Here is a 16221-nt window from a genome sequence, read left to right on the forward strand (position 1 = left end):
CCCTGTCAAATTAGTGGTTCATGCTTATTTGAATCATCTACTGTGTCAAAGAAAAGTATAGATGTACTGCCTGCATTGGATTTATACTTTCATTATATACAGGCATACTAAAACTCATATAAATGTTAGATAGTAGTTTAAAACATCCAATCACAGATGTAATTAGTTCATACAAATCACCAATATGTATAGTTGCATCAAGTACGGGGTAGACCATTAATATTATTAAAGAAAGAGTGATGAAATGAGGGCATGGGGAAGGACATTAAAGATTTGACAGTTGGATAAATTCTGCTTCCGAAATATGAAAATATACAAATGACCACAACATAAAATAACCATATGAAAAGCCCCTGTTATATAACTTTAAACAATCTCTCTTTACTAAGATGAGCATGATAAATTTTAGCACTTTAGCACACGAAAATCCAGAAAAATAAATTCTCCCGACTCCGATGTTGAATATAATCTAATAACCGACCCTGTATACAAGATCTAAATCAACAATGGAATATGGTAAGAAATATTTGCTTCATAGAACGTATGTGACCCGCTCACTGTTTCTAAATACTACACAAATGACAATATAAATAAGAGTATCATCAGCAGATAAAAGAGAAATAAAAAAAAGATGATTTGATTTGCAATATCAATATGAATGTCATTGTCTACACTACATTGTCTGTTTAACCAAATAGTCTAAATTAAATTTTGGATATATGAACTTTGATTTGGACCTAATTAACGAGAAAATAGTTTATTCCATTCCTATCGGAAGCTGACCATGTACTGGGGTCACTAAACTAAAGTCTTTATTATCGTAGGGGCGCGATATAGAGAAACGTATTTGACAAATTTGTATCATTCCACACTGAATGTTCATAATAAAATATGTTGTGTGACTTACATCATGACAAGGTAGTTTCCACGATAGAAACGACATATTACTTGATTACTTGATAAAAATAAAATGTAATAAATGAACGTGTTGCCAGCCTTTTCTATGTGACCGAGCTTACTGACAATCTAAAGAAAACGCTTAGTGCTATATCTGATGGAAATGATGTGTTTATTGCAACCACAGTTCGGATCGGAACAAACGATTTGTTTCAACAGTTTCGTCATTTTACTAAGGCACGGTTTGCACAAATATTTAGACATCCCATCGTTTTTATTCAGTTGCCTATAAACATTTCTCAACGTTGGAATAAAAAACAATTGGAACAACGCGCAACGCGCAAAGCCTACAAGCCGCCATTTTTATAATCTGTGATGAGCTCCCAGACCTTCACATTTATGATAAAACAAATGACTCACTTAATACAGTTAGCTTATTAGCAGTTTTATTAATAGTGCGGGAAAGGTGATGTGTTGACATACTTTAATATTGACTGATCCTCTGGGTATCATCTTGTATCCACCAAGCGCTTCTAATGCACGCGCTGTTGACATGCTAACATGAATGCTGAGAGCTGTGAAAAGGAAAAAAACAGTCAAAACAGAGCTTTAATTTGTGTAATGCATAGAGTGTCTATAATACCGACTGACTACAAACAAATTCAAGAAAACACATCAGTCAGCCAAACTAGAAGGCAAAGCGGAAATTATGTATTTTTGGGGGGGTTGGCAAATGGTAAAACACTGCGTTACAGACCGTTTTCGATATTGTGAAATTCGTTCGCTTTTATGCAGAAAAAAATACAGTTATTGTTAAAACATTAGTTTTTGAACACACTACATTTTATTGGGCTTCTTTCCGTCATAACTTAAGACAAATAAAAGGCAAAAGTATAGGGGATATAGCAAATTACTATTTTTCTGTGATATTCTTTTGTAATCGGTAAATATGGAAATTATTTATGGAAGTATACGACATACATTTTTTCCTCTCAAAAAAAAAAGAATTTCACAATGTCAAAAACAGAAAGTCTTCATTGTAGTGTTGTCATTCAGATGGTGATATTACCTGGATAAGATTAACTTTAAAATAACTTATTGAAAGCAAATTGAATTGTTTTCGAGAGAGATGTTTTTTTTTTACCTCGCCCAAAAGTCTCTATTCGAGATGCCGTGTTGACCGTGTCACTAAAGGGACAAAAACGTGGCATAGTGGGACGAACAACACCAGCCACACATCAATACGTAACGCAGATTAAAACTATTGGTGATGCATACATGGTAGTTTGAAGAGATGAATTTTTATTCCTAATTTTCTTACGGTACCCCCCCCCCCCAAGCAGATGTAGAATTGTTAAGTCCCCCTTACACGTTTTGAATAAATTCTGGCCCCCAACACAGCTATCTCACAGTCTCAACAAAATATATGGGCTAATTACGACTTGCCGACTTGACAAAAGTGTTGTTCCCAGGGCAACAAGATAACAGACTATCCAACACTGATTTTAACAATTTGACTATAGGCCACAGACAGTTATCTAAATGGAATAAAAAAACATCTCTTATCACAGCCATGCGTGTTACCATGAAATGTTACGATTGATTATAGGTAGACAGGCATGCCTCTGAAAACATCACATACTTTCAAAAACATTATTGGAATTTATTCCAATAAAACTTAAAACATGAAAATAATTAATGTGTGAAAAAACAATTTACCTGCCAACACAAAAAAGTTCATGTAAATATTAAATTTGGTCATAAGGAGTAGAAAGCTCTGTGAGCTTGCCTGTAATATGCTTCCATATATGGACAGAACTGTGATTCATACATAGAACATAGCTTATCAAAATTTGGAAATATAAATCAGCAAATTTGACTGTATAAGAGCTTAAGTCTCAAATCTGTAATTTTTGAGGGAAAAACATGTTTTTCTAATTTCTAGACCCACAGGAAGAGAAGTGAATTTTTCTATGGTGATGAAATAGACATGCAGTGGCTTAATTGAAAAATTGTACAATTTTTTTTTATATATGATACATTCATTTCAATGAAGACAGAAATCCATTATTGACATATTAAAACAGTTCACATGTTAATAGCAAAAACTCATTCACTTCATTGTATTAATTCGCTGAACATGTTTATGAGACTAAGGCCACTTTTTACAACAAATTTATTTACCGGTAGTGCATATGTAAGTGAACATGCTAGTTAAATGAGCTTTTGTTGTCTGCTACAAATGTCAACCATCTTTTTGAGGTGAGCTGTTTTCAGCCATAACTGGTTAAAAGTATGTGTTGGTCATTAATTGCTACTTGGTTAAAACAATAATATAGTGAAAAAATTGAAAACTGTTGCAGATTTGGGACATTACCTAAATAGAAAAAAAGTCAAAATAATTCAAAAATGCTTTTGATCAACTTTTATTTGTTATTAATTGCTTTAATAAGTTATTTTTGATCAAATTAATCATTTTATATAAAAGAATTTCTGGTTTTTGAGGATAGGTATACATGGATATTATTGTTTAGATTAGTGTAATAATACAGAAAGTGATGAATCCAGTGATGATTCAGATGATATTGAGATGGAGTCTGATCACATCAGGATGACGTTTAGCCAGTTTAAAAAAATTTAAATTACCAAAAAACTAACAACTTGTTTACCCTCAAATATTACCAAAGCTGTGTGCATTAAAAATAAAATTGACTGTTCACATACTATTTCCATGCTTCAATGTTTTTGAGTTGGTTTTTTACTCAGATGTCTGTGATGAACACAGTATATCACTTTTGTTATGTTTTAGACATTTAAATCCAACCCATGTAGGCCATGTATTAAGATATGGTGTACTAATAAAATAAAGTTGTTGATACTAACATTGTTTTAAGTACATGGATAAAGATTTCCTTTGTATTTTTTCTGTCCTCTGATATTAAACAAACTTTCAAGTCCCCCCTAAACAGTACAGTTTCAAGTCCTCTCCCCTCAGACCCCCTAAGTATTTTTAATGTAATCGGCCTAAATAAGTTAAATAAGTAACTTAGTTCTAAAATAATACGCTATTTATAATTATGGGGAAAAACATCATTAGTTGGCTATCATGCCCTTGACAAAGCCAATATATATATAAGATATATAAAGTCACTATTATATTATAGCAGCGATAATTTAATTCCAAGAACATAGTTGAACTCTGATGACCTTGTCCTTTGTTATATAATATTATTCCCTTAATCATAGTTTGTTTCTATATGAATATGCTTTGTCATAATTAATTTTGAATACAAATAAGTTTTTGGGGTAGGAACAACAGTGGGAAAGCAGTTTACCGAATGTCATTGATAGATGTAAATATCTTCCAAAAACATTGGTGCCTAATTTGTTTAATTTTTTTAAGGGACATAATTTCCAGCTTTATTCAAAGTAATTCAGATTTTTTATTAAAAAAACAAATGCCGCATCTCAGAAAAAAGTGTTGCATTCAGACGTGAATAGATTCATAAATCATGCAAGATACCAGAAAATCTCAGCTGGCTTTTGCTCAAGTATTTTGTACAGGTGTCTGTCAAAAAATAATGATTCATTGAGACAAATATGAACTGCCTTATTATATTCATTGTGTGACTACATTACTGTTGAAAAAGTAAACACAAAACGCCCTCTATCATGTTGCAAGCTCATCAACATTTTCAAACACTGCAATCTTTGTTTTTAAAGTGCGTTTTTAAATTATTATTATAAAAGCTCTAGTATTCTGTTCTAATAGCTGAAACAAATTCCTGTGAGGTTTATAGTCTGATGGGTTGACCTGAATGTGACCTGGTCCACAATAACTTAGTGTCAACTCAAGTCAACATTTGTTGGGCTTGAACATTAAATGCATACACGGAGATTTCTCTCTATCAAGACAGCTTGGGAAAAATAATAACAAATGACTTAGACTCTGTAAAATGAAATATTAATTATACAATAATTCAAATACTTCAACAGGAGAGTTTTGCTTCAGATACACTGTGGATAGATCTGTGGGAATGATCTTCAATCTGCCGAATCTAAGGATCGGTCAACAGTACTAGACTAATTCGACTAAGTGTGTACACATGTACAATACAAGTGTTGATAGAATGACCAGCTGATTGACGCGCGCCATCTGTAGAGTAATTCGCAAAAAAGTAACATCGGCGATAGAGGGCGCGCAATACGTAACGATTTTATTTTGACCAAAGAATATCGACACATTTTAAATGTTGGTGTTATTTGAAGAAGCTGCTGTTTGCAGAAGCTGCATGATTTCTTGTGGTCTTTTGTGATTAGAAAGTTAACTAAATTGACTTTCAGTGCTTGTTCAATTTTGTCAAAGACATGACTGTTTGACATTTAGTTTGAAAGGCGGTAGTCGGCGCGCCACGATTGCGATATATAGGTCTCAAATAATATGACATGCCAAAGGAATTCTGCTGGTAAACGTTGCACAAGATTTAGCACATATGGGGTAAAATGCTCAGTTAAAAGATATTTATGACGTTTTATTTCTACCTGAGCTAGTAGAACTCAATGAGAGCTTTTGTTTTTCAACAATTTGCATATATACAAAATAATAGATGTATATTTATCAAACGTGTAGTATAATTAATTGTTATACTTTATATGATAGATTGTGAACGACTTTATATTTGAACTTTTTCGGAACCGGAAATGTAAAAACGAGGAAGTGGAAAATAACATACCCACTCATTGGTCTTGATGCAAAAGTCGTATAGATATATTAACAAGTCCAAGAACGCAAAACATCTGACTAGCAAAAACCAATAAAAGAATTTTCACGAACAAAACAAAACAACTGACGAGTGCAGTACACAATAGAGTGAAATTACTATTAAGAGAAATAAATGATTATCATATAATCCACATGTAGAACCAGCTATATAATCATTCTGAGTTCTATTCAAATTTCTATGAAAATCCTGATGTCTACATAAGTGACATTAATTTTATCTGGGATCATATTTAATTTGCAAGTGTTATTGTATTTAACAACAGGCTCACTAGCTGCCATATAGAACCCTTTATTTGCAACTCATGGATTACCTGACTGAAATTCATTCAGAACTCAACAATTGTCTGTGTTACATTTATTTGATGCATATTGGAAAGATAGTAAATACCACCTTTGATTGTTTTCGCACTTTGAGAAATGTATGTACTGCCTACTGTAGAACAAGCTTAACAGAATTTTCTCCTGTACAACTTGTTGAATTGTTATGTGCTCACATTTTTGGATTTATATAAGATCTTTTTATTAAAATGATATTTAAATTGTACAAATTCGAAAGAAACGACTTGAAACGCCAACTTTCAACTCCTACGCTCATTATATCAGGTTTAGGAGTAATGAAAATTAAATTTATTTTTTCAGATTCAAAGTACCAATAAATTGCCTCTACAATGTCAACGAGATTTTGTCTGACATAAAAGTGGATTAAAATATTTAAAAAATGTGACTTCAGATTATTTATCGACTGCTATTATATATATTGTCATTCTGCAGTAGAGTAAATTGAATGCAAATATATGTTATTTTTTACCGAATAATAAAACAAGAAATTACGAAGACAGAGAAGATTGGAGATACAACTCATGCAGCAGCGATGAAATTGTTTTCAACTTATGTAAGTGTGTCCTTATCTTTCTCTCCAAAGAATTACAGATGATAAATATGATGGTGATTCTGAATTTGTACATTTAAAACTGCTGAAAATGTGTGCAGGACATAACATATAAACAAAGACAACACAATCTGGTTACACAGACAATTCAGAGGAATAGTAGCGCCTACAAAACTTTAACTGAAAACGACATTAAACGAATTTGTTTTTGCCTTTGCACTGAATTGAAGTCAAATATGTAAAACAGAAATATCTTTCAGAAACCAGCTAACACTTTGAATTTTAAATTTTGATTCTAATCACGACATGCCATGAGTGATGTCAACACAACGTTTGAATTGGGTTTGATTTATTTTCGTATCGACTCTGAACAAAATCGCGATCGGCCCAAGCATGTTCGAGAATGAACAATTGACGGATACGCGTACTCAAGAAACCAATCTCATAATTTCTCGTTTCGGACTCAACCCGGCTAGAGTATCAAAAATGTCACACCGGTATGATTGTATGTACAGTCATTAACTCGCGCGAACAAGTGTGGCTATTCCAATAGAATGTACATTGAAAAACTGTACACGGATAAATAACGAACACAGAATATTATGGTAATTATTATCTAATAATATCGCACAACAGCACGTATGCACATATTTTGTTTAATGGATTCATCTATTTACAAGGTTTTAAACTTACCACATAGAACTACGACAGGATACACATGCAATGACAACAATATTTGTCACATTTTGTTTTCCAATGCCTCGTATTCAGACGATTAGGCCACTGGGCTTTATCGAATACAACATTCGACATAGCGGACCATGGAAAATATCCGACATATAACACTGCAAGAATAACCACGTCATTACATTTATTGTTATTCATTTATTCTACACCCTATATCTATTAAAAATAAATGCTTCAGAGCGTTTCTTAACAGATCGTTCATATGCTGTAAATAGTCACGGTTCAATGTTGCTCATATGTTGAGCATGGAGTCAATGTGGTAGCAATGCTATCGATTTTTCTACATTTCGAACAAATTTAAACACTGTAAAACATACTTATTTAGGAGACAGCTCTATTAGCCTTGGTTTGCATGAATAAAATCTGTGAGCTTTAAGTAGTAATATTGTTGAACACCTTTCATACATCTGACACTGTTTTAACACTTCAGAGACCCACGCTTTTAATAATCATTTTAAGTTCAATGTATAAATAATTTTATAAATAAATTTGCGCCTGTGAGAGTATATGATGAGAATTGTCAATTAAGTTTAATTGGTTTTATTTAATTTCATTAGTTAATGATTTTAAAATGTAATTTTATATATTGTCAGCTGGAGATATGTTACAAAACACTATTTCATAATTTTGAAAGACCATAGCTCGCTAGTTTGTTCTAATTAGCATACGTTATTTGCTTGTAATATCGGTTGCATTCCTATAATTTACACCTATAAATAAGTTTCTACTCTCCACATAAACATATTTCACTGCTTTTGTAAGATCCCCAGGATCATTTTCACGAGAATCTGCGCATGCTCCATTAAAAGCCGATTGGCTGATAATTAAAGAAAAAACACGTTACGTTTTATGTCATCGCACACGCACACTCATTTCATTTTCATAACTTTATTCTTGTTGTCTTGGTAACTAATATATTATACTTTTTGCTTTGTATTTAAACAAGATACAATTTCTACTAGGGTTTATTACTGACTTCTGCACTCGACCGCAATATTTACCATACTCGTTATTCTTGTTGCTGTATCGGCGATGGCTGTTGACAGGACAGATGATATCAACGTTAGTTTTATTACTAGTATCAGCAAAAGTAATTTCGCCTATTATACCAACTACGGGGCGATAGTTATTGCATTGGAGAAGATAGAACGCGAGAGTCTATTACATGGTAGATCGATAAGGTACGTACGTTTGAACTGTCGAGTGTTACAATCACTATATCTAGTACACCACACACCTGTGCGTATATATATGTATATAGTTGATGATCTCCGTGACTCAAATACCAAAAGGGTAGTCATGCAACTGCCGTGATTTGCGTTTTGGTTTTCACATCCTCGCCATCAGCACGTAGGATGAATATTCACCTTTAGTGAATAAATGTTTATTCATTAAATCATAAACCATATCCCTGATTAGGCACATACATTTTTTTAGAATGTTGTATGAAAATAATTAATTAAACATAGATATTTTTTTTAATATGTGACTGAAAGCAAATGTTAACTCAACAAATACGTTCCCATTAACAAGTACATCCCACAAAAAATTACATTTGTATATTGATTGGTTATCGTATTTCATTCGGCTCAAAGTAATCTACTTTTTATCATGCTACTTTCTGAACGCTTGTTTTAGTACCATAAATTGTTTTTTGTATATATCCAAAGGAAAAACAAAACTCGTATATATTCACCAATACGCTTAATATGTTTAACCAAAAATGAAAGTAACTGATTTCTGAATTATTACATGAATTTCATAACGCAATCGCAGGAGAAAGGTGATTAAACATACGACTAAACGTACGTTTGGACATTTAACAAATTAAACAATGCATGAAAAATAACACTTATAGTTGAAATTGTGAGTCCAACTTATGAAGAAATAAGTGAGGTAAGTTTTTATTGTTTTTTTCTGATCAGTTGATGTTAATCATTTATGCGTTGTCACACAACATGTATATAATGACTAACAATGATCTAGTATCCGAATATATTATAATTATTGGCGCTATAGACATCAAACACGTTCTTCAAAATTTAAATTTAATATGAAATATTGAAAATCAATTTTAATGCCCATGAAATACTATAAAATTTATACAACTGTAATTACAGGCACAAAAACATGCATATATTACAGTAAGTAGTGAACACGGTACCGTGCCACCACAACAGACGGTACAACTGATGACTATGCCAGAAACATGGTACGTCGATTGCGTAAACCTGTATGTATTATACAAACATATAGCCCAATAAGTTTGTTAATTCAATAATGCAATATCAATATATCAAGTTTTAATTACCTGTGGAAGTGTATTTCACTAGAATTTGCCGGATGTGTACTTTTACATGTCATAGACAAAGTAATGTTTAATGTCGGTGATATCCAGGTCTTTTGGTCTGATTATAAATTACTCTCAAACTGATATCACATCAACATAATGTCCAAAAACACTTCATTATAATACTCTCGGTGTTGATGAAACTTGAAAATAAATATAAGTACAGAAGTAGAAAAATAAGGTCTAGCCAAGATAGTTAAATTATTTTAATTAATTAGCAAAAGAGTTATATATACCACTAAATATAAATTAACACACAATGCTCGGAATCACACACTTAGATAATGGCCCAGTATAATATTTGTATAAATATTGGTGAACATCTGGCGAAGCAAACCTAAACATCATAATTTTATGCATTTTTAATATGTCGAAACAAATTTTTTCCACGCAAATGAAAATTACGAGATATGAAACCGCTTTGCAGCTTTTAACGCAAAATAATTTATGAATGCGTATTCAAAACATCATAGAACATTCTGTATTAATTCCATAAATGCTTCATCGTTAATTGCGCAAGTGAATAAAGGATATTCTTATTTTGGGTGCCATCAACATATTCTCTCAGCAGACATTAAGTCCACGTTCACTCATAACTACTAACAGCTTTTGTCATATGTACATATTTTATATGTTTTATGCCGCGTCATGCAATGTACAATAACTGGCCTGTTTCGGCTGATAGTTTTATTAAATAGAACATATATAATCCCTAGTTGTTTTCCATGCATTATCACATATTATTTTATAAACTGATAATCCGATGACATTTATTCATTATTTATAAAATCCTTCCTAATATAAAATAGACTTCTAAATTCACAAACTGTTATAATTCTTTGCTTAATAGCTAGCATTGTTAAAATGTATGTTCACTAAAAATATACCGAGCTGTAATTATGGCTACTCATGTGATATTCTTTCTTTTTTTGTTGATAACAACACACCCATTAAGCGACCCGACATTCGTATGCAACCGAATGCAGCGTCTGGCTATATGCATATATTTGAAATAAAAAATGGTACTGTAAATATCACTTTTTAAGCAATAAACCTATTAAATAAAAACAACCTTACGCACATATCGACCCAAGGCAGGTAGCATTATTATTGTCCGTTTATGTTGTGTACCAAGTATGAAGTGTGTCAAATAAATATATAATAATGTAGTACAAATATGGAAGGAAACCAAACAGGATCGATGTCGATCCTCAAAACGACTGCGCATGTTTGCTTCACTCACGTTTCTGAGTTGCTGTTGAGTAATAGCGTTACTCGTACGATTCTCAAGCAGGTTTTACCGTGACAGATAAGTGCAGTAAACATCCGTATCAAGAGTAGTCGCACTTCTATGCCAATTAAAATTTACTTTACCACTACGCGTGCTAGATGAATAAGCTCAGATAGGTACACGGAGTAGTAATTTGACTGCGTAGAAAACTAATTTGAGCAGTTTTAGATCGCAATTGCGTGCGGTTGATGTTCTTTAAACCACGGTTTGAGAAACACCTAACCGTTTGTGTGACACTTGCCGAACACAGCATTCAGAACCCCGAACTGCTTGCAATTGAATTGTACATGCCGCGATGCAAAACAAAACACAGGCAAAACATATCTCACTTTGAACAATGATCGATATTGATATTTAACAGAGTAAACATATCTGTACAGTAATTGTACATTGTGTACGTGTAGTTCGAAAAGAATTGTATATTAAAGTTAAAGAGACGTTTTTGTTGTTCACAACCCGTTGCGTACGACCCGTTTTAAGACCTCATGTTATATGAAATTATATGCCTTTATTAGGAAAACGGGAAATGGTCTACTGCCTCGGCCAAGTAGTGAGCAAATACATAAATGAGGCTTAATCGCGTGGTATTATTGTGAAAGAAATATGTGAAAACGCATGATTTTGAAATATATGCGATTTGCATTTACCGCGTTCTCAATCCAATACAACGAAATATTTTCTTCCTACCCATTAGTATAACACCAATTATATATCACATTGAATAATTAAAGCCATGCTTCTTTTCTATTAAGATTGGATATGTTAGTTCCACTTATCTATTGGTGCCATTTAGGGTTACCGCAGCCTGTTCGATTCAGGATATATAGTTGTAAAATAGGGACTATTCAAAGAATAGTTTGTCACTATATTTTTCAAATTTTACTGCCTTATTAACAACGTACATCATTAATGACATCCAACACAGAGTGTACATGAATGGTATATAAATGGGTTTACACAACTACTAAACACGTAAATAGATCCACTTGACATATAATAAATAGAACAAACAATTCTTAGGAATTATTATTGTTTACCTATATGTTGACACCTTAACAACGAGCAGACTGAACATTCTGTCCTGAAATACAGTACTAGTATCATACATTACCTGTGCCCCTTGGTTGTATGATTACAAAATCAAACCAGCTCTTAATTGAGCGTTTTCATTAGTGATGAATAGCTTCCAAAAAAGAAGAGGCACAGCTCTATTTTCGTTCTCTTCTGTTTAGTAGGTGTGAAAGATAATGAGTGCATGTAAATTGTCTATGTTGTAAGTGTGGGCTAATGGTTACGTTGACAATTCAGCATTCATGTTTATATAACAACTAGAAAGTGTTCCACCCATATCAATGCAACTTATTGAACTACTACGGTGGCCAATATATACAATCGGCGAAGAATGACCAAATTTCGGCGATCAATAAGGCATTGTGACGATCAATAACCAATTACGACGATCAATGGTCGATCAATTGGTCGTCGCAATGCGTTATTGATCGTCGTAATACGTTATTGATCGCTGAAATTGGTTATTGATCGTCATAATGCCTTATTGATCGCCGCAATGCGTTACTGATCGTCGCAATGCGTCATTGATTGTCGCAATGCGTTATTGATCGCCGCAATTTAGTTATTGATCGACGCAATGCGTTATTGATCGCCGCAATGCGTTATTGATCGCCACAATTCGGTTATTGATCGACGCAATGCGTTATTGATCGCCGCAATTTGGTTATTGGTCGCCGCAATGCATTATTGATCGTTGTAATTGGTTATTGATCGCCGCAGTGCGTTATTGGTCGTCGAAATGCGTCTTTGATCGCCGCAAAGTGGTTATTGATCGACGCAATGCGTTATTGATCGCCGCAATTTGGTTATTGATCGCTGCAATGCGTTATTGATTGTCGTAATTGGTTATTGATCGTCGCAATGCGTTATTGATCGCCGAAATTTGGTCATTCTTCGCCGATTGTATATATGGGCCACCTTAGAACTCCTCTTGCTGAGAAGATTCACCCAAATATCTGAATCACAAGTGCTCCTGCAAGAATAACATTGCACGAATTTCTCACGCCTGTGCAGTGTTTTGCCAAATGAATTCTAGCGCAGTGTACATCAAATCTTCCTACGTACTGCCGCCAATTGTCACTAACTCTTTGTCGCAGTTTCAATCCTTGGCGCCGGTTGTATATTAATATACTCATGTCACCATTTCGCCTTGAGATACAACATACTATAATGTTCCTGTCACGGCACTGCACGCAATATCTGCATCCTATCACATTAAAAATGTGAATGCCAATTATGGAACGAATACACAGTTTTTGCAGTATTGTGAACAATTGTGTAAACTAATTTCTAATAAAGACCTCTAACCATTATTGCAATTTTGCCCAGACCTGGGCATCCTACACCAAGCGATTGCATCGGGAAAATGTATAATAATACGGTTAGCACAAGGATACTATAATTTATGTACCCCCCCTGTGCTGTCGTTGTACTTACTTTGCAGCACCATCGCTATATGTTCGTAATATTAGACATGAAATACTACGACAAAGACTTTTCGTTTTTGACATTATGAACATTTTTGTTCGGCGAAACAACTAATATTTTTTTTATTTTGAAATGGAAATCCAGGAATATAGTAAGAATAATTTATAACAAAATGCATTCCGTATACACAAAATGATAATTTTTCTCATTACGGAATACCCAAGATGTTACACAGAAAAAGATAATTCGCTATATGTTTGGATTCTTTTTGTCTTGAATTGTGAGTATATAGTGTGCACAACAGCTCTTACAACACTAACTTTAATAAATGTGATATTACTTGGTAAACATGCTATAGATTTGTCATCACAACTAATTTACAACTTAGTCAGACGATGGAAATGTACCCGACACTTACTGTACACGACACATCAAGTTGACCATTGTTGGAAGTCAATTATTCGGACGGCAAGTTAATATCGATTTTGCATACGTGCGCTGATGCAGACATTAAACCTTTCAAACCATACGCGTAAGTTGCGGCTATCTTTTTCACGTGACTCATTCTTCTTCCTGTAAAAGTACAATAATTAGTTTATGAGAGCCCGAGGAGATCTCCCCGTAATTTGTGATTGTATAAAAATCACTCTTAATGTGTTTCTAAATGTCATTGTTCAATGTGCCTGCGCTAAGGGTTCCCCGGACCGATATCACCACCCATGGTCACGTTGAATTTAGTGTATCAAGTGATTGCCTGTTGGTGGCGCAGTTTCGTGTTGGTGCTATACTATACCTCTGTTGTGGCAACTTTGAAATACCAATCTGATGTAAGTTATTTGATGACCTCAAAACAAATAATTCAGAATCTAGCAGTTATTGTTTAGTCATACATGCTGTAAATTCATGTTCGGAAAATTCTTCCAGATCATCAGTTACTTGTTAATAACATCCAATAAATCTAGTACTCGTTGTCAGTAAACTGGGATAATGATTTGATAGGAATATTAGATAAATAACTTTGATTTCACTTCAAAATGACATAATTGCTTACTGCACTCATGTACCGTACTGACCGGACACTGGGATTTAAATGGGGTTCCGGCATCAAAGTACGACAGCGGGCACTAGTGAATATCCTTCACGCAACAGTTTTAATAAAATCCAGATGTCAAACGCGCCCGTGTGTGTGTGTGCGAGTGTGTGTATCTGTGTCTTGATCACGAGTTACAGTGTACTATTGAAGCGTACGACAAGCTTGGATTCTCTTTTGGTGACAGTGTTGAAAGGTTTAGGATTACATAGATTGTTTGTTTTTATTTTATTTAAAAAAATATATAACTTACTTTTAATTACATGGGCAGATGTGATGTCTGTATTACGTCGACCTATCGCGTTCATTTCTCGGCTCGGCAATACGTACATGTTATGTTAATCCGTAAACTGCAAGTTTGAGCATATATAGTTTAAGTTACTGTCACACTCACCCTATGTTCCTTTTATTAACAGGGTTGTGTTTGAGGCTGGCTGTAATGAGAGAGATGGCTTGTACGCTGCAGTGAAACTATATTACCTGGAAAACATAGATGTAATAATCGGCCATCCTTGTTCCAGTGGTGAGTATACGTTTATATGTCATACGTCGAGATTTAGCGTCTATTTTCATGACTCGCCAATATATATATATTATAATATACTGAACGAAAATAAAATCAAGTGAACATACATTTTATGTTTTCCGTTTAGCTAATCAAATTTCAGTAAAAATAAATTTCATACAAAAATATACAATATAACGTGTCAATGAAGATTAAGTCAAGCTAATATAAAGTATTTTACAGTAAAAACAAAAGTTTTGTCAATTATATATTCAAATATTATTGTTGTATGCCTGATAGATTATCATCATCATTCGTGTGTCCAATTCGTGTACAATTATAAATGAGAAAGTACTTATGGAAGAGATTATGGAATATAAAAATACAAACGAACTTTTAGTAGAAGTGTCGCTGTATAGCAACATTTTCATTCACAGTCGACTTGACCAATACATTAAAACAGCATGTTGACGGTAACACCTTCAATAGACTTGAAATGCTACACACATATACGATACTCCTCTATTTAAAATTTTACGGTACAATTTTAATGCCTCTGTAGGATTTCATGCGATTCAATAAAGTATTTCGTTCCCATTACAATTATCAAAACTTCAAATGCAAACATAGTACACATGGAAAGTAAGAACATTAGTATTGGAGTTATTTTGGATTTGTGACTCTATATCTCATTGGTGGTGGGAATTGCGAAGTCAATTATAAAAGATGTATAAAATTGCGAGAATATATTTTATATATCACTGACCAAGATGACGCCCATACAGGGTGTATAATGGAACACACATTGTGCAAACAGCTTTATTACGAGAGATCGCCTGTTTAAGTTCACGATGACAACATCCAGAATGTTCCCCATTCTTAAAGGGCGGAGTTCGTCGCGCCAGGCGCGAGATATACTGTATGAGTTTCATATAAACAAAGATGGTGACTTTAACTGTTGCGCAGATCTGGGACGTTACCATGCTTTAATTATGTATTTTTTAGGTGATTGGAAGGAGTCATTGGCGGTAATTAGTGCAAGTCGCGCCAAGCACAAGCCTCATAATTGTGATTGCCATAAGAAGAGCGCATTAAATTGTGATACAACACAAATGTCGCAATGTCGCACATGCGCAGCGCGACGAAGACCACCGCCCTTTAGGTAGCCTT

This window comes from Saccoglossus kowalevskii, chromosome 16, assembly GCF_978046115.1.
Source record: "Saccoglossus kowalevskii chromosome 16, keSacKowa6.1, whole genome shotgun sequence".
In the NCBI taxonomy this organism is placed as follows: Eukaryota; Metazoa; Hemichordata; class Enteropneusta; family Harrimaniidae; genus Saccoglossus; species Saccoglossus kowalevskii.